Source organism: Arachis hypogaea, chromosome 9 (assembly GCF_003086295.3).
Source record: "Arachis hypogaea cultivar Tifrunner chromosome 9, arahy.Tifrunner.gnm2.J5K5, whole genome shotgun sequence".
Classification (NCBI taxonomy): Eukaryota; Viridiplantae; Streptophyta; class Magnoliopsida; order Fabales; family Fabaceae; genus Arachis; species Arachis hypogaea.
The window spans coordinates 109236604-109257724 of NC_092044.1; the positions used below are offsets into that span (position 1 = coordinate 109236604).

The 21121-nt window shown below is 37.5% G+C and overlaps 1 non-coding gene and 1 pseudogene across 1 annotated transcript; both read left to right on the forward strand.

Annotated features, from left to right (window-relative positions):
• The first annotated feature begins 5146 nt into the window (after positions 1-5146).
• Positions 5147-5219, forward strand: TRNAF-GAA (transfer RNA phenylalanine (anticodon GAA)). The gene has a single exon. It is a non-coding gene; the product is annotated as a tRNA-Phe (tRNA).
• A 761-nt stretch (positions 5220-5980) lies between these two features.
• Positions 5981-21121, forward strand: part of LOC112709490 (transcription initiation factor TFIID subunit 2-like) — a 56214-nt pseudogene continuing 41073 nt past the window's right edge.

A 21121-nucleotide genomic window follows, 5' to 3' on the forward strand; every position in this document is an offset into this window, starting at 1 on the left:
GAACTGTTTATATTTTTAAAATACTGTAGTTGCAATGTGAATTTACTGATTTATAATTAGGGCCTTGCAAAATGGAAACATTATTGTGCATCATTTGTTGAACTTGTTTACATATGTTGGGCTAAGCACTGTTGTAATCATATTTGGTATAGTTTTATCACTACTACTGCAACATGTTACTTCTTGGCATTTGTATTTTAAGGTTGGTGATCAAAGCACAGCTTCCAGCAACTGTGATTTCAGTCTTCGCTAAGAATTATGGGTAAGCTATTCTTTTGATGATCACTTCATAAGCATATCTTCTAACTACATAAAACAATTCCTCTGCATATCTTTTAAAAAGTTCTTGTACTTTTCATTCGAAAAAAAATTGTTTTAACATTTGAATTTGAAAAGAATTGTGGGGTGAGTATGTAACTATTAAAAAAATGTTGGATATCAATGTGACTAAAGTCATTCGTGGGATGAACAAATTAGTTGATCTGATGGCATGGTAGAACTCTGCAATTATATGCATGACTCTTTTGAACGTGTTGAAAGAAATGTTAATACACCCAAATGTTTGGAATGTTATGAAACCTGGTATGCATGGCATTCATAACTCTGCCTATGTAAAACTTTGTTGCAAAAATTTTTACATAGCCGGTTCCAAGCCCGGATAAAAGAGGAGGATGAATGATGGTACAACGTGGCTTTTATGATCTTGGAAAGATCGAGATACGATATAATTGGACCCAATTCGGAAAAAGAGTGATATACGTTTGCTTTTATGATGAATGATGGTAAACATGGCTTTTATGATCTTGAAAAGATTGAGATATGACATACTTGGACCCGATTTGAAAAAAAGGTGATATACGTTTGCATGGCTTTTATGATCTTGAAAAGATCGAGATATGACATACTTGAACTCAATTTGAAAAAAAGGGGTGAAATACGGTTGCTTTTATGATGAATGATGGTAATCATGGCTTTTATGATCTTGAGAAAAGATCGAGATACAACATACTTGGACCCAATTTAAAATAAAGGGATGATATGGTCTGCTTTTATGACATGAGAAAAAAGGGGACATGATCTACTTGACCCAAAAATTGAAATTGTCCGTTGGATGACATGTGTGGCTTTTATAATTGGAAAAGATGGAAATACGTTGACCTTAGAATCTGAAATAAATGGTGTTAGTTTCTTTTGTTCGAGAGGATTGTGATATCTATACTTGACCCTAAAGTTTATAATGTTATGATATGATATACTGAATTTATGCTGGCGCTGGGAACTGATTATGTGGGCTTGAATATGGGAAGCATGTTAGGGTGTTACAATGACACGGGGTTTAAGGGCTGTTTTTGATGCAAATCTATGATTGTGAATGGAATACTTCAAACTGCAGTATAGAGGAGTAGGAGGAATTCCTGTGGTGTAGACAATCTTTAGAGATTGGTGCATGCTGTCTATCCAATTTAGCTTCTTGAAGACCCAATACTAAAGGTATCTTGAAGTTGGTGCAGTGTTTGATTTTGTCCCATGATTTTTTTTAACAGCTTGACTGTAGAAAAATATGGTTTGACTAATATGCTTTGGTCATGATTTTTTGCATTGTTCATCTGCTGAACATATTAAATAAAAATGTTTTACTCCTTGAAAAAGAGAAGGATAAAAGAGAAGGATTAATGATGGTAATCATAGTTAAAGATTGATATATAATACTTAGACCCAATTTAAAATAAGGATGGTATAGGTTGCTTTTATGATATAAGAAGGTGATATGATGTACTTGACCCAATTTGATCTTAAAGATAGCTTTTATGATCTGAAAATTTTGAAATTACATTTTTGACCCAATTTGAAGTAAAGAATTGTATACATTGCTTTTATGAATTGAAAAGGTAGCATGACATACTTGATCCAAAATTTATGGGGAGTGAACATGAAAAGCATATTAAGGGTGTCACAATAACGGTTCAGGGATTGTTTTTTATGCAAATATATGGTTGGAATGGAATACTGCAGTTTGCAGTATAGAAGAATAGGAGGAATTGGTTTTGGTGTAGACAATCTTTAGAGAGTGATGTGTATTTAATTATTAAGTGGAAGACACCGAGAGAGAAGTCATGAGTATGAGACAGAAAATATGCTAACATAATAAAAGGCCAATCATGAAAATAATAGAATGTTGTCTTGCTTGCTTCATTTTTGGATGGTTGCAAATTGAGAAAATGTCTCTTCAATGCTATTTGAGAAGGGTCAGTATTAAGTGTGCTCATTCTATACTCCTAATGCACACAAGTTACATACTAACATACATGAAAATCGGGAATAAATATTATTATATTCTAAAATGGTTAGGTTGGGTAAGCAAAATTATATAGACTACTGATGATTAAAAGCTTGACTAGTTGAGGTGTTTTTGTACATCCCCTTGTTGGTGCCAAGAAACCATGTACAAAACTAAAGTTCCCAGATCTGTTGGAAATGGAACTTTTGAGACTCAAAGAATCTCGTCCATTCAGTTCCCATAAGAAAATATATTAGAAAACCAATGCAGCAGATACTTATAAAATGAAACAATGATGAAGCATTTTCCATTATCTGAATAAACAAATCCAAAGATAGCCTTCATTTTGAATTAGCAAGATAATATTGTTATCAGCTGGCTCAAGGTGTTGGCTTTTGTTTTGAAGATCTTATTAGTGTTTGCATAGGATTGATGCAAATCCAATCTTTTGATAGCTACAATCTGGCCTTGTTCAAGTTGGCCCTTGTAAACTGTCCTCAAACTATTAGCGCCAATGATGATGTCCGTTCTAAATAAGCCAGTGACTGAATCTTTTGAGAGCCAATACTGACATGCAATCTGATTCTTGATTCTCACTACTCTCCTTTTGCTTATAATTGCAAAGTTTGTTGTCTCGATTGAGAATCAAAGTCACAAGCACTAGTAGCTATGCTCTTCTTGGATAGAACATGATTATTACCTTCTCTGCATGGCCTTAAGAATTTTGCTCCACAAAGATTCTGATTTCCCTTCATATTAGATGCATTGATATGTGAAAATGTTAAATTCGTTGGCTCAGCCTCAGGGCCTTCAAGTTAACATTTGCTTGGAGAGATTGGCAAAGCGATGAGGAATTGTGTTCCCTTCAAGTTATTCTAAGAAAGATCTATGGATGCGAGATGCTCAAGTTGACAAGTTGTGCTAAGACTTCAGGGATTTGACCATCTATATGGTTTCTTAAAAGGTTCAAGTTTTCAAGCAAGTCCATGTGACTAAAACCTTCTATCGAAATCAGACCTGAAATCTTATTTCTGGAAAAATCGATTGAACAGATTTCTGCACTTGGAAATTCTCTTGGGATTGACACCTCAAAGATAATTGTTTGAAATATCAATGGCCTGTACCATTTCCAACATGCCCAACTCCTTTGAAAATTGAAACACTTCCAGCAAAGTTGTTGTAAGAAAGTTTGAGATACATCTGCTTATGTTTGAAGTGTGCAATGAATGACATCACTAGGAATTGATCCTCTGAGGTGATTGTGAGAGAGATCCAACATCACAAGCTTATTAAGCTTCCCAATGCTTCTTGGAATGAACCATGAAGCTTGTTATCATGAAAACATATAAGGATATGAGATAGAATCCGTTATCTCAACTGATATTGTTTTGAATGCCAGGTTTGAAAGTAAGATTAGCCATCCTAAAAAAGCCCTAAGAAATTTTGTCAGTGAATGAATTTAAAGATAAACTTACATTTACCAGGATAGTACAATTGATAATGCTAGTAGGGATGGATCCATGTAATGGTTGTAGTTCAAGATTAAAAATTCCAAATTATGAAGCACATCAATGTGTCTGGAAGAATTTCACTTGATTTTCATACAACTCAAATGATGTTGAATATGCTCTCAGGAAGGGTTCCATTCAAGAAGTTAGTTCCTAATCCAAATACTGCAATTTTTTCAAGTTTCCTAACGCGGGAGGGATTGGACTTGAGAGAGAATTCTCAAAGAGACTAAGCTGAGTGAGTTGAGTGCAATGACTTAACTGGTAAGAAATATGACCAGTAAATGAATTTGAAGTATCAAGAACTTGAAGGCTTGAAGAAGGGTCACATTGAATGCTAGATCAGTTGCAATGAGGGTGGATTTCAATCCAATCTGCAAGTGTTTCATTTGGGTCAAGGGAAATGGAGTCCTTGAAAGCTTTTCACGATGCCAGTTTCAACCTCCAAGAACTCAGTATTATTATCTGCATATGAAATATGGTTACAATGGAAAGGGATATGACTATGATCAAACAAATTCTAGGAATAAACTTCATCTGAGGAGTATTGTTAAGAATGTTTAATGGACATGCATTGGTGAATTTTGTGAGTGTGTGGACCCACACAGTATGCAACAAAGTCAATTATTTTGAGTCATTGGCAGAGATGTGAGTATAAGGACAAAAATTCATGACTGTTCAGTTTTTAATCAAGTTGACTTTCAGTGCTAGGACACAAAAGACGTCATTTAGTTTATGTAGTCACCTGTACGGCTGTACCTACCTAGTTGAAAAAAGGCTTTGTTGCCATAGTTGTAGGCTTCATTGAAAGAACCTAAGATTTGTAAAATGGGATAAACTTAAGTACATATGATAGTAGTTGGTTATCATTAGGTGTTGGAATTGTTTCTTCCATTCATATGGTAATGAGTGGGGACACTTTTCCGCAACCTAATTGCGTTGAATTTTATGATGTGTCTGGTACGACAGGGAAATATGCTGCTGGAACTTTGTTTTGTAATTGTGGTTCTCCAACCTTTCAATATTTGTTTATTAGATTCTTGAAATAGCTTTAAGATGGAATTTCAGCTTTAAGAAGGAACTGTAATCTGTCATGAGATGCATGTAATCGTATATGTTGGATTGTGGATTGCCTGATATAAAAAATCTGGGGATTGAGACTACAGATTTTCATTTTTCTCCTCTTCCTATTTGGATTGGATTGAGTACAACCTTCATTCTTTCTTCTTTCTTGTTTTCCTTTTTCTTGGGATAATATGTTCTAAACAAATCGTCATCATGGTATAACTCTGGGTGGTGTATGATTTATGGGTTACCTTCACTCAGAATACAACCCTGCACTGCTGGTGGTGCATTAATTGCGGTGATAGCTTAGTTGGGAGAGCGTCAGATTGAAGATCTGAAGGTTGCATGTTCAATCCATGCTCACCGCATGCATCTCTAGGGTTGAGGATTTATTAAACTGTGGTTCCTATGGGGCATGCCTTTTTTAGTTTCATGATTTTTCTCTTGCCTTTGAAGATCACATTTAGCTTTCACAATATTATGAAGCAGCTTAACACTGTGTGTACAGCTTCCATGACACACAAATAAAAGGGGAAAGTGAGATTTCGTTTTCTCCAACAATTGATGGAAAACAATGTTATTTCTGTTGATATTTTTCTTTGGTTGATGCTACCTTAGACCAGAACTACAATGATTAAAATTGTAAAAAAGCCTTACATCATAATTGAGTGAGCTGAGCCTTAGTTCTAGAAGGTGTAGGCAGTTCAGAATTAGATCAGTTAGAGAAAGTGAAACTAACTTAAGATTGGAATGACTTCTCTGCCCCTGAGCTGTACTTTTATATATAGAGTGAACCGAGCACAAGACAAAGTAACAATAATCGTAATACAGATTCAGATTCTCTCACTTAGTCTCTCTCTCTCTCTCTATCACACACACTTTCTCTCTCTTCATTTCTCCAAAACTATCGCATCCGAAAATTCTCCAATTAATAGACAGAATGGAAAAGAAAAGACAAACTGCTAGTTCATTCAATGAGATAACTATACATGATACCCTGTTCTCTGACCTTTTATGTTTTAGATGATCCCTTCTTCCTAGATTTCACTCGAAATTGTCTTCCTTTGTTTGAAGAAACTATCTCTATCTTGTATGCGTTGCACTGTTAAATTTGTATGTTTGAATCTCCTTTCTTGTTCAGGTTTTAAGCAAGGATAATCCTCCTCGGAAAACATATGTATATAAATTGGATGTTCCAGTTGCTGCAAGGTGGATATCTTTGGCTGTAGCCCCATATGAAATTCTTCCTGATCACCAATTCAGTCTTATATCACATGTGTTTGCTACCTAATCTGCCAAAGATGCGGAATACAGTGGAATATTTTCATAGCGCCTTCAGGTTTAACTTGCAATACTTGCAATTTTCTTGCCTGAAATATATATAGTTTTTTAATTTGTATAATGATTGGATGTTTTTATTTTATTGGCAAGCAGCTGCTATAAAGATTATCTTTCTGGAGACTTCCATTTAACTCTTATAAACAAGTTTTCATAGAGCCAGACATGGCAGTTTCTTCAATGAGTTTAGGAGCATCTATGAATATATTTAGTTCTCAAGTTTTGTTTTATGAAAAGCTTATCGACCAGGTTAGCTTACTATTATACTTCTTTTATTCCTTTTTTTTTAATCAGATTCTTTTGAGGGAATGGTGAACTGTTTTTCCTTTCACACGTGAATTTCCTGCATGAAGTTTGGCTGTTTTGCATGCTTATTGATCAGCACTAGTGTTTGTTCTGACAGACTATTGATACAAGGATAAAACTTGCATATGCTCTTGCAAGACAATGGTTTGGTGTATATATCACTCCCGAGTCCCGAGGGACCAGTGATGGTAACTTAGTACTTACTAAATATTGTCCTATTGCTTGTTCAGTTTTTGATTCTTTGTCAATTTTGTAGAAACCTGTTTTCTCCAACTTATGGTTGAATGCTTATTTTCAGAATGGCTTTTGGACGGGCTTTTTGGTTTCTTGACAGATTTTTTATTAAGAAATATTTGGGCAATAATGAGGCGCGGTATCGTAGATACAAGGTTTGTGTTAACTTTTGGGATAGTCTGATCTGTACAAAGGCTAATTTATTTACCTAGCATATTGAGCTGAGACAAGACAATTAATGAAAATACACACTTTAAAGGTTGTCTCAAATCTTTTATTCTAAATTGCTGCTGGAGTGCATGCTTGTTCTTAATTTTCTGAAACTGTTTTGATTCAAATGCCTGATAATGAATTCCCAGATTTCATACTAGGATTTTCTTCTATTTTGACATATCTTGACTTTTTCAGTAGCAAATAGAAATTTGATTTCATTCTAATTCAACATTTTTTGTTTTTCCAATTGCTATGATTAAACTTTGTTGTCTGTCATTTTAAGTAAGAAAATGCAGAAGTGAACTTCGTGAGATGAAAATGTGAACCGGATAGTATGTTAATTACATTTTCTTTTTGTATGCTTATGTATAAATCAATCTACAGGCAAACTGCGCTGTCTGTAAAGTCGATAGTAGTGGGACGCACTGTATGGGTTTGTATGGAAAAATAAGATCGTGGAAAGCTGTGAGTTACTCCATTCCTCTTTTATCTTCAATCCCGTTTAATCATATAGCATTTCACCAATACAACATTGTGTTTGATTGTTTAGTATTGTAACACATGCTTCATATTTTGTTCAGGTGGCAATTCTTCAGATGCTGGAAAAGCAGATGGGTCTTGAATCTTTCCGTAGAGTGAGATTCCTTGGCATTTCTCAACTTGTGCTTCTGAATAGTGCTTTACTCATTATGTTTTACCATATTCCATAGTACTTGACCCGATATAGTTGCCCGGAGCAGCTCTCCCCAATAAACACTACCCATGTGCCTTCCTAGTCTGGGGGGATGGGATCTTGCTGAAGGCCTGCTTGCCCACAACATAGATCATTTTCAAAAGATTTCACCCAAAAGAAGAGCTTGTGTGGATGTTTGTAGTAAAATACTGAAACAGATGAAATCAGTATGCATATGTCCTGAAGTTATATATAAGCTAGGATAGGTTGTGTGTCCACGGTGACCTTTTATCTTTACTTGTAGTTCCTTGCATTTCTCACCTCCCATTATTCATAATCTGCATCTTTTTTCTGTGTTGCTTGTGTTTTAATTTTTTAATATTGAATGAGGGGTTTGACGATTACTATTACTGTTTCTGTTTGTTTAAAAATTTCCAGATTTTGCAAACAGTAGTTTCTCGTGCTCAAGATGAAACACGTTCTGTGAAGACTCTTAGTACTAAGGAGGTAATTGCTTCTGGTACATTAAACCATGAAATTCTAAAAACCTTTTCTAGATTTAGATGTGTTTAAAGATTACTTCATTTACAAATAATGAGTTCTAGGTCAGTTGAATTTAGTATACTGGTATGTTTTGATATGCAGTTTCGGCATTTTGCCAATAAGGTTGGAAATCTTGAACGACCATTTCTTAAAGATTTCTTCCCTCGGTGGGTTGGATCATGTGGATGCCCTATTTTAAGGTATAAAATAATGATTCACTTATTCCTTTTTATATTTCATTTTCGCTATGATTCCTTTATTCATATTCTGATGAGTTACTGTTTGCTATTGCTAAGGATGAGATTTTCCTATAATAAAAGGAAAAATATTGTTGAATTGGCTGTATTGAGGGGATGCACAGCATCACAGACGTCAAGTACATAGAGATGGTGACAGTGGATGGCCAGGGATGATGAGTATCAGGGTATATGAACCATCCAATTCTACCAATGGCTGGAGAAGCATGGCAACTATCAGAAATACAGTGCCACTCTAAGCTTGCTGCTAGACGTTTTCAGAAGCCTAAGAAAGGTCTAAAACTAGATGGTTCTGATGATAGTGGTGATGTACCTTCCATGGATGTACGCTCCAGGTATCTTGGGTTCCCTTTTTTATATTTTTTATTTCTTATTTTGTTTTTTAGTTTCTGACATCTTTACCTTGCTGAGATTCATTTTAATCAACCAGTACAGATGTGGGTAAGGATTAAGCCCATGTCAATTTATTTTTCAAAGTTATTTAATTTATGAACAGTTGAGATTTGTTACTGCTCTATTATTGTCATGGTTTTACTCTAGCCTAGTCTGAACCGTTTGTGGAGTTTTAATATTTCATATGATGGGATTTCATCCAATACGATCATGTATATTTTTTAATTAAACTAGGCTTAAACAACAATGATAAGTATTGCTGGTTTAGCTAAGGGATTATGTTAAAAATGTTGTAATATCCACACTTGCTAAGTGCATCTCATCATTGATCTATTACAAGATCCTGTCTTTCAATTATTCTATTTTATAGAGACAATAGATAAAAAGGAAAATCTTTAATTGGAATGGGACAAATCTTCTAATTCTCTTTCCCTACATCTTTGACATCCCTACTTTATAGTAGTGTCAATGTTAAAAAAAAATCTGTGGCATTCTTGTTGAACATTGTTATTGGGGATAAGAATTCTAATAATTATACACTTGTTGATTTCCAATACTTGTGTCTTTGTATTTGTTTCAATGTGTTGAGAATTGCAGAATATAAATCTTCGTCATTTCTTTTTTTTTGGTCAATTATTATGTGTGAAAACGCAACTAAATATTGTTTCCTTTGTTTAAACGCTCCTTTTATCACCTGGAAGTTTGTGTATTCAATGATAGTTTTTAAGTGGCATGTATACATCTTGTCAAATGTTCAAAATTTTTTTTCCGATCTATTTGGCTGTACAGCCAAAGGCCAGTTTGGGGGATAGCTTACTTAAGCAATTATGTAAAAAGAACTTTTGAAAGCTCGGTTATTTATGGTTTATTTTATCTGTATATAATATATATTCCTCTGAGTATCTTAATTCTTGATAAGATAGACTCATAATCATGAAAACAAGGAAATTTGTATGAACTGAACTGTATTCTCCAATTTGATGGGAGTTAAATTGAGTATTAATTGTCGATATTATCTGTGTCTTTGCAGGCATAGAGGTTGCCAACAAATGAAATCATTTTAACTTATGTTAATTATATCTATTCTTTGCTCTTTAAAGCTGTTGTACTGAATCATTTTTTGTTATTTCTAGTTCTATTGTTAATAATTCTTCTTTGGTTTCATGATGCAAGTTGTGTGGGCAATGACACTTTTTGAAAGTGTACTTTCTTTTGGTTTATATAAAAGTTTGTAGCTTCATTGTTGATGTCATTTCTCTCCTAAACTTTACAGTACAATGACAACAATGGGAACCCTTACTCAGATGTCTTCTGGCTTGCTGCATTGGTTCAGTCGGTTGGCGAGCTTGAATTTGGGAAACAGGTTCATGGACTGTTACTCTTGCACTTCCATGATTACCTGTTTGGATTAGTTGAGCTTACATCGTATCATTTGTTACTTTTACTATCTATAAACTTAAGCACTTCTATTGTTTGCGTGAAAATCAATTATTGTTTTAAAATATTAAGTTTAAAGTAATCTTGTAGTGGGGTGTGAAAAAAGTTGCATAATACATTAAAGGAAAAGAAACTATTTGTTTATATTTCATAAGATTTGATACTTATTTAGTTTGGTAATAAAAATATCATAATTCTAAAATAACTAGCTTTTGCTTATAATTAAATTTTTCAAAAAATTCCTTACCATTATTAGAGGTATTATTTTTAGCTTAAAACTATAATTTTGGACCATAATTTATTTCTTTTTATCGAAGCATTTTATTTTTTTTTTAGGCTTGTTTGGGTGAGTTTCTAAGAAAAGATTTTTTTTCGAATTATCTTTTTTTAAAAGATCTTATGGAAAAGTAAAAGTAAAAGTAATTTTATGTTTGGATATCTTATACAAAAAAATTTTTTTATCTATCAATTATGTTTGGATATAACAATATAAAAGTACTTTTTTTGTTTATTCATTACATGAAAAACATCTTTTTTTTAAGAAAAAAAGATCTTTTAAAAAAAGATGTAAATTACAACTTCTCAAAAAAAATATTTTTCTGATTTTTCTAGTGCTTTTACTTTTACTATTCGAAATTTGCCAAACACGCTAAAAAATAAAAAAAGATTTTTTTCATTGAAAAAATTTTTTTTTATCAAAATAATAGCGCCCAAACAAACACTTTATTCAAGTATAGTTTATCCCAAATTAGTTTCTTTTCCAGAATAATCCTCGCTTTTAGTTTATAGTTGGAATAAGAATTCGCAAGTGAACACTAATAATCATTGCATAGGTTGATCGACTTAGTGTGTGCATTATTGTTGATCTTTCAAGGCTCTCACTTTTTTTCCTAATAATATCTGTAAACATTAGGCTAGTTAATTTTAACAATTTCTTCTTTTCTGACTTCTTGATGACAGAGTATCCTTCTATTGGCATCACTTCTTAAACGCATTGACCGGCTGTGGTAGAATGCCACATCTCTTTATGAGTAGGTTGGATTTATCCATGTTACTTTTAAGGATATTTTACATTCTTAAAGTATTTTGTGCCAGCCTCATGCCTAGCTACAATGGAATATTGACTATCAGTTGTATCCGGACATTGGCTCAGATTGCTCTAAAGCTGTCAGGGTTCATTCCTTTTGTAAGTGTTTTCTTATTACTCTTCACTTCTTTTATCCAAAGGAGGACTGAAAATATTTAACACTTGAGATTTCGATAGGATCGTGTGTATGAAATTGTGAAGCCTTTTAGGGATTTGAAGGCAATGTGGCAAGTTCGCATTGAAGCCAGCAGAGCCCTCCTTGATCTTGAATTCCACTTGAAAGGCATTGATGCAGCATTACTTCTATTTATCAAATACGTTCAGGAGGAGCCTTCCTTAAGAGGTGGTGACGACCAACCTTATAAGAGGTCGGCCGTTTCCTGTCTTCGTCCGACCTGGATCGTCTAACTCGATCCAGGGTGTGAACAGTGCCCCTGCTCGAGTTCGATCTTCTCCTTAAGGTCGTGCCTTTTAGACTTCGACCCTTTTGAGGAAGTCGTGCTCGAGCATTCGCTTTTTGGTTGATCTCTTGTATAGATCTTGTTGGGATTGCTTCTGCTTGAATGCGAAGCGTTTCTTTCTTTCTTTTTTAATTGTAGCGCGCGTTTGCGCTTTTTTGGGAATGTGCGAGGACTTTGAAGGCTCATTTACTTTCCTTTTGCCTTTTGGATCATGCCTTGCTTTGAGTTGTTACTTGTCAACCCTTTACTTTTGGCAAAATTATCTTTGCGGCTTGGTGTCCGGGCTTTTAGTGACTTGTCCGATAACTTTTTAGTGTTCTTTACATAGAACTTTTAGTTTCGAACGACATTTGTAGCCCTGTTTTGAGATCGTGCCTTCTTTGAGCAGAGTTGTTCCCTTTTTAGCTAAGCACTTTTGAGCCTTAAGTTGTTTTCAACCTTTTTGGCTTTTGACTTGTTCTTTTCTCGAAGTCGGACTTGTTTCATTGGGTTGCGCCTCTTCTTTAGTTGACGTCGACCTGTCTGGCTTTACTGTCCGGGATTTTTAGTCATATTCCAATAACTTTTTAGGTAGTGTTCCGAGGAGGAACCTTTTCTTTATAGTTTGTTTGGAAGACTTTTTAGCGCCGTTTTGGCTTTGTGCGTTTGCTTTTTAAATAGTGTCTTTTTCAAGACTTCGTACCTTTCAGCAAATCATTTCTGGCCTTTCTTTGGCCTTTGCAAGATGTCTTTGTCCCTTTTTAGTGATCCTTTCACTGGTCTGACTTCTCTGTCGGGTCATCTCAAGTTATTTTTAGTAATTCATTTTTAGTCAGACCTCGTCAGGTCGCTTTCTATGGTTACTTTTTATAATTTCTTGCATTAATATGGTTCTACGCTTTCACCTTGCCGACATCTTTGTAATCGGACGATGAATTTGGTTTTCACCTTGCCGACCTCTTCGTAATCGGATGATGAATTTTTGCGTTTTTGTGAGCTTAGATTAATGCGTTTTGGTAGGAAAATTTTTAAGGAATCTAGGAACTTTTAAAATAATAATAAAAGATAGAGATATAAGAGTATATCAAGTGAGTGCTTACCCTTCTAGGTAGGGCAATTTTTTAGGTCTCGGCCTGGCGCTTCTTAGGTTACAGGCATGCCATGACCTTGGTAGCTCTCGCCCTTCGAGGTCGAACACCTTATAGTAACATTTTTTCAGTACTTTTACAACTTGGTATGGTCCTTTCCAATTAGTCGCTAGCTTCCCTTCTCCTGACCGACCTGCTCCGATGTTGTTTCGGATTAGGATGAGATCATTGGTGGCGAAACTTCGCTGGACTACCTTCTGATTATACCTTAAAACCATTCGACGTTTTAGCGCTTCCTCTCTAATCCGAGCTCTTTCTCGGACGTTTGGAAGTAGGTCGAGCTCCTCCCTTTGAATTTGGGAATTGGCCTCTTCATTGTAGAGGATCATTCTGGGGAATCCTTCTTCTATCTCCATTGGGATCATTGCCTTAATTCCGTAAGTAAGTTCGAAGGGTGACTCTCCTGTGGTGGAGTGTTTTAGACTTGAGGTTGTTGATTATGGAAACCATCCATCCTTGATCCTGACTTGATATGGTTAGGACCTTTTCTTCTTCTGAGATTGATGGATTTTGCAATGTTTCTTAAATGAGGCTTCTGTTGTTGCCCCCTAGTTTGATGCTGGCTAGTTTTGAAAGTGCATTTGCTCGCGCATTCCGTTCTCGAGGTATATGTTGGACCTCATATTTCCCAATCTGTCCGAGCTATTCTCTTGTTTTGTCCAGATACTTCTTCATGGTAAGGTCCTTAGTTTGGTAGTTCCCTTCTATTTGTGAGGTAACTACTTGTGAATCGCTGAAGATGGTAAGCTGTTGAACTCCTACTTCCTTAGCCAGCCTCAAACCAGCTAGTAATGCCTCGTATTCAGCCTGATTATTTGAAGTAGGAAACTCAAACTTTAGTGAGAGTTCGATTTGGGTTCCCTGATCGCTTTCTATTATCACACCTGCGCCACTCCCGGTTTTGTTTGAAGAGTTGTCCACGTAGAGATTCCATTTTGTAGGAGTTCCCGGGTATCAGTGTACTCGGCAATGAAGTCGGCCAGATACTGTGATTTGATGGCTGTCTGAGCTTCATATTGAAGATCGAATTCGGATAATTCAACTGCCCACTGTAGGATTCTTCTAGCTAAGTCTGTCTTTTGTAGAATGCCTTTTATGGGTTGGTTGGTCCGAACCTTGATAGTGTGAGCTTGAAAGTATGGGTGGAGTCGTCGAGAAGTGAGTATGAGAGCGTAGGCGAACTTTTCTATCTTTTGATAGTTTAGTTCGGCCCCTTGTAGAGCTTTGCTGATGAAGTAGATGGGTTGTTGTCCACTTTCGTCTTCTCTGACTAGTGCTGAGGCTATTGCCCGACTTCCCACTGCGAGGTATAATATGAGTGCTTCTCTTTCCCGTGGTCGAGTAAGAATGGATGGTTGCCCCAAGAATTTTTTAAAATCTTGGAATGCTTGCTCGCACTCTGATGTCCATTCAAACCTCTTTCTCTTCATTAATGTTGCGTAAAAGGGGAGAGATCTTATGGCTGACCCAGCTAGAAACCTAGACAGGGCTGCCAGTCTTCCGTTGAGCTGTTATACCTCTTTGACACAGCTCGGACTTTTCATGTCGAGTATAGCCCCGCATTTATCTGGGTTCGCCTCGATTCCTCTTTGTGTGAGCATGAAGCCCAAGAATTTTCCAGCCTCTACCTCGAAGGTGCACTTTGTGGGATTGAGTCGCATACCATGCTTTCTTATGGTGTCGAACACTTTGGTGAGGTCGAACAACAATAATTCCTCATTTTGTGTTTTTATCAGAATGTCATCTACGTAAATCTCCATGAGTTTCCCGATATGGTCAGCAAATACTTTGTTCATCAGTCTTTGGTAGGTAGCTCCTGTGTTCTTTAGTCCAAAGGGCATAACTATATAGTAATATTTCGCCTTTGGGATTAGGAATGAGGTATTCTCTTGATTAGGTGGGTACATCGGGATTTGGTTGTATCCTAAGTAGGCATCCATGAAGGAAAGGTACTTATATCCGGAAGAGGCATCCAATAGAGTATCTATGTTTGGGAGCGGGTTGGGATCTTTTGGGTAGGCCTTATTGAGGTCGGTGTAGTCAGTGTACATTCTCCACTTGCCATTTGACTTCTTCACCAAGACAATGTTGGCTAGCCATAATGGGTATTTGATCTCTCTTATGAACCCTGCCTCCAGTAAAGCTTGCACTTGCTCTTCCACAGCTTGGGATCTTTCTGGTCTGAACTTTTGATGTTTCTGTTGCACGGGCCGAGATCCGAGGTATACTGCCAGCTTATGGCACATTAGCTCGGGATCTATGCCGGGCATGTCTGCTGCCTTCCATGCGAAGAGGTCGGTATTATCCTTTAGGAATTGTATCAGTAGCTCCTTTAAGTCTCCTTTCAAAGTTGCCCCTATGTTTATTGTTTTATACCGAGTATCCTCGATCTGGACTTCTTCGGTCTCACCTTCGGGTTGTGGACAAAGTTCTTCGCGAGCTCGAACTCCCCCTAGTTCGATGGTGTTAATTTCTTTCCCGCCGGGGTTTCCTTTAAGGTTCATACTTTCGTTGTAACAGCGTCGCACGAGCTTTTGATCTCCTTTTGCTGTGGCGATCCCTTCTGGAGTTGGGAACTTCATGCATAGATGTGGAGTGGAGACTACCACGGCGAGCTGGTTCAATGTTGTCCGACCTATAAGGGCGTTATAAGCTGAGCTCACGTCGACTACAATGTAGTCTATGCTTAGTGTGCTTGACCGGGTTCCTTTTCCAAAAGTTGTATGCAGAGAGATGTATCCTAGTGGTTGAATTGGGGTGTCCCCTAGTCTGAACAAGCTATTTGGGTACGCTCTGAGCTGTTTCTCTTGTAGACCGAGCTTGTCGAAGGCGGTTTTGAACAAGATGTCTACGGAGCTCCCTTGGTCTACCAATGTTCGGTGGAGATTTGCATTGGCCAGTATGATGGTGATGACCATGGGATCGTCATGCCCCGAAATGATGCCTGTTGCGTCCTCTTGGGTAAAGGTAATAGTGGGGAGGTCGGGTGACCTACCCCCTTCTCTGACATGATATACCTCTTTAAGGTGTCTTTTGCGAGATGGTTTAGAGATCCCTCCTCCTGCGAATCCTCTGTTTATCATATGAACATGTCTCTCGGGGGTGTGAGGTGGGCGTTCAACTCGTCCGACCTCTTCATCTCTTCTTCTTTTTCTCGGTTCCTCTGCTTTATTGGCTAGGTACCGATCTAGTCGCCATTCTCTTGCCAATTTCTCTATGACATTCTTAAGGTCGAAGCACTCGTTGGTAGAATGTTCGTAGATTCGGTGGTATTCACAGTACTTCGTCTGATTTTCCCCTCCTCTTTTGTGTTTGATTGTGCGAGGTGGTGGGATCTTCTCTGTGTTGCATATCTCCCTGTATACATCTACAAGGGATACTCTTAGCGAAGTGTAGTTGTGGTATTTTCTAAGTTTTTCAGTAGGCTGGTCCTTTTTTCCTGGACTCTTTGTCTTTGTCCCGAGGAGGGTAAGAGAATCCAGATTTTGAATTTTCTCCCAGTCGAGAGTTCTCCTCCATGTTGATATACTTCTTTGCCCGTTCTTGTACCTCGTTCAGAGTTGTTGGATGCTTTTTTGATATGGAGTGGCTAAAGGGTCCTTTTCGTAGACCATTGATGAGACCCATGATGGCTGCTTCTGTTGGCAGACTTTGTATGCTCAGACATGTCTTGTTGAATTTATCCATGTAGTTGCGGAGCCTTTATTGATCTCCTTGCTTGATCCCTAATAGGCTCGGGGAGTGTTTGGCTTTGTCTTTTGGATGGAGAATCTGGTTAGGAACTTTTTGGCGAGATCATCAAAGCTTACTATTGATCTTGGCGGCAGACTGTCAAACCACTTTATTGCCGTTTTGGTCAGAGTAGTTGGGAATGCTTTGCATCGAATGGCGTCTGAGGCATCAGTAAGATACATCCTGCTTCTGAAATTGCTGAGATGATGGCTTGGATCAGATGTACCGTCGTAGGGGGTCATGTCAGGAGCTTTGAAGTCCTTTGGGACTTTTGTTTTCATGATCTCTTTGGTGAATAGATATCGGTCCTTGTGCGAGCTATCTTCCTGATTGGATCGAATGGTTTTGGATTTGAGATCGGCCTCGAGCTTTAGGAGCTTGTCCTCTAGCTCTCGGTGTCGTCTTGTTTCCCTCTGAAGGTCTCTTTCGGCTTTGCGCTGGTGTTCGGCTTTTTGTTCGAGCTGTTTGAGACGGTCTTGCTGTTCTCGGAGGGCATCTAGAATTTTGTATTTGGAGAATGTGTGTCTGTGTTTGGTTGAGATGTATCTTTCGGTGTGATGTCCGTGTTCTTATGTGGCATCCTATTTTCCAAATCAGAATCGTGGTCATTGTCAAGGTTGTCCGCCGTGATCATGGGATGACTTCTAGGTTCCACGGCAACGGTGCTAATGTTCCGAGGGTTACCTGAAATTATAGGTCGATCTCAGACGAGATTTGCGGTGGCGGCCAGAGCTGTTGCGTCCGATTTGTTGGATCTGGTGGCCGGAGCTATCGTGTTCGACTTGTTGGATTTGGCGGTGCTGCTGATCCTTCGTCACCGGAGGGTGGTGGTACCTGCAGGAGACTCCGATGCTTAAGTTAGCACATGCTTTAGGTAGGATTTTGTGTAGAATCAGAGAGTGAGTCATACCTGAGTGTTCCAATGTATTTATAGTAGTGAGGGGTGACATTTCTTTCGAGATAAGTTAGTTATCTTATCTTATCTTTGAGTGAAGTCATCTTATCTTTAAGGGAAACTGCCCTTATCTTTCTAGACTTTGGCTGCCTTTAGATTGGGTTGTGTTCCTTTGTTTGGGCCTGCTTTGGGCTCCTCTGCGATTTGGCCAAACTCTTTGAGAAGAGGTCGGTGGCGACCCAACCTGAAGAGGTCGGTCGTTTAGTCTTTCTCCAGCTCGGCTCGCCTTATTTGTTTGGGCCTCTATGGTGATTTTGGCCGAGCTCTTTAGAAAGAGGTCGGTGACGACCAACCTTATAAGAGGTCGGCCGTTTCTTGTTTTCGTTTGACCTGGATTGTCTAGCTCAACCCAGAGTATGAACACTAACCATCACCCAATTTCCAGGTCCAAATCATCCTTATGGCCCTCCAATTGAGGATCCGTTAGCAGTCACGTATTCGTCTCGGAATTCTCTATAAAACAGACCCAACAATTTGGTAAGAAAAATCTAATTTTGTGGCCAGTTCTCCCTTTTCAGTTTTGTGATTTGAGTCTTTGGTATTGAGAGATTTTATAATTTTGATGGTCTAAGAGTACTTTAGCGGTAGATAAGTATAAGGTTTTGTCTAATTAATCTCTGGGTAAGATAAGAAAACTCTAAACACTTGCAGTTATTCAATTATGTGAACCCTAGTTATTAATTTGGTGAATTTCATGAAAATAGATTGAATTGTGTTGAATTTGGTGTTGAATTGGCAAATTAGAGCTTATTGGAATTGATTCGGAGTCTTGGAAGCTTGATGTTAGGTGCTTCCACATTGTGGAGGAATCGGCCAAGGTATGGTTTTAGTTTCTCATAGTTAATATATAATGTTGCGTGAAAATTTTGGTTAGATGACTATAGGATAAGCTTGAATGTGTTGAGTTGTTGAACTTGATGGATTATATGTATGTACCTATGAGTGTGATGAGTTGTGTAGGTAAAGTGTATATATAAAGTTGATGCATGATATGTATGATGGAGTTAATGTATATATATGATGTGATATGAATTATAAAGTGTGTGAATTATACGAAAAATTGTTGATAATAATGATGTATATGAGTCTTGATGATGGTTGGTGAGGTTGTGATACAGAATCTGTTTAATGATGAGAATTATGAGTTTGAGCAATGAATATGGAGATGTGGTGCTATGAATTATTAATGAACTATGTTGTTGTTGGCTATTAATTGTGGGAAAATTGATAAAATTGAGTATTGAGAGATTGTGGAAGGAATGAAATGGTTAGGTAATTTATTTGAGTGTATTTGAAGTTGTTTTAAGGTGTAAACTTGGTTTTGAAATTGAGAGTTTGAAAAATAGAGGTTTTGAACTCTTTTGGAAAAAAAGATTTTAACGAATTTCGACGGATCATAACTTGACTCTCAGTTTTGGATTTGAATGAATTTATTTCAAATTAAAGATAATCTCAAGAGCTTCAAAACGATTTAAATTTTTGAAAACCGGAGTTTGTAGGGAAATTATAACGTCGAAAGTTAGGTGTATAAAACTAATTTTAATGACTTAACAGCTTTTGGAGCAAAATGGAGTTCATACACGACTTGCATGTACGACGCGAGCTATGCTCATTGTTTTGTAATTCGATACGCGGGACAAGCCCTGTGTACCGGAATCAATTTGAAAACTCACGTATGTGAGAGTACACATGACGCGAGCCCCATGTAAGCAAAAATGAGTTTGAATGTTTTTTAGTCTCTATCTTTCGAAACCTTTTACACTTGTTTAAAGTCCGTTAGTGAGTCTTTAAGTATTAGAACAGTGATGAGTCTGTTAAATAATTTGAGGAGATACTTGGGAGGGTTTTGTAAAGTGTTATCTGAATTAATAAGGCGATGGTAATGTTGAATAAGAAGTAAATAATGAAGATAATTATAATAGTAATGAAATGTGGTTGAGTTGAGAGGTGTTTGATGATGAGGTTGGCTATGAGAAAGAAGAATAAAGAGAACTGAGTTAATTATGAACTTTAAATGAGATATGATGAGATCGATTGAGATATATGTGACCGGGCAAGATGCAGTGGCATTGTCCACTTGCTCTGGTACGAAATAAGGAGAAGAATATTGAAATGATATGAAGACAATGATTGATGTGAAGTGTGACTTATTTCTTCTTTGTTTGTTGCATGTTTTTTTTGTTGTAATTGCCAAATACTATATCCATGAGTTGTCGGACACTATATCCCAAGAGTGGGCGGGCACTATATCCTAAGAGTGTGGGAAGCACTTTAAGTTAGATAACCAGGAATACTAACCAACATTCTAATTCAAGCATTCTTCTTATCTTAGCTAACTGTAAAGATAAGATAACAAGATAAATTATATAAAGGGAAGGGTAGAGCTCCCCCAGGTATGTTACACACACACACACACAATCAAAACCTGCCTCTTAACCCATTAACTGATTGAAGATCTTCAATCCACCCCCTGCCGCTGCAAAGGTCCAATCGCATCATCACCATAACCAGCGAGTCCCGATCCTTTATCAACCCGTACCAGCAAATCTTATACATTGCACCGTCGTGGAGACTGCAAACCTGTACATGAAGGATAACATAAAGAACATAAATCACACCACAACAAACCTACCAACCCCACCCCCAAAACAAAGACAATATCAACTCATGGATAACCAGTCGCCATGCCCACCAATCCACAGCGGTCAATAGCTGTGAGGAGATGATCGCCGATCTCGCAAAGGCAAAAACAATCGATGAGCTTTGGGATAACATGCGAACTGGATAATCAGGAGCTCCATCATCAGATGCAGACCCTTAGAAGATAGGCCACCTCTAAAGAATAGTATCAATGGAGCGCACGAGTAGGTCGGTCTCCTGGACCATTTTAACGAGAGCAAAGAATGAGACTAGCTAAACCAGACATCACGCTAACACCAGAACCGCAGCAGATATCATTAAATCTTGAATGCCCACTGGTGGTGGTGATGAAAGAGACACCAAAGAAGTGAACACATGATAATGGGACTACTCCATTCACCGAAAAAAAATCTAAAGGCCAGCTGCTAAAAGTTTTGAAAACCAATTAACATGAAGTACGATAGCACTAAAGATCCTCAAGACACTTAATGGCCTCGAGGTCAGGACAAACTAGCGGGAACAGCCCATGCATTCGGTTGCAGAGCCTTTTCTGACACTGGCTGGGCCCAACTGTCAAGTGATTTATGCTCTTTCGAAAAGGCTTTCAATATCCTGTTTGACGATATCTTAAAAAATTTATGCACAGTTACCACACAAATCACAAAGGCAAAACACCTAATAACTGCTCAGAATCATCTACTCAACCCACGATCCTAAAACAACAAGAAATTACCTCACTCATGAATTTCAACAATGAGAAGATTCGAAGACTTTGAACTGTGGTTTTGTCGGTCTTTAAATAAACTTCCAGTGCCTCAGAAATTCGGTGCCCTAGACTAAACAACCCCTCTGTCGGCCTTGGTCATCGAAATCC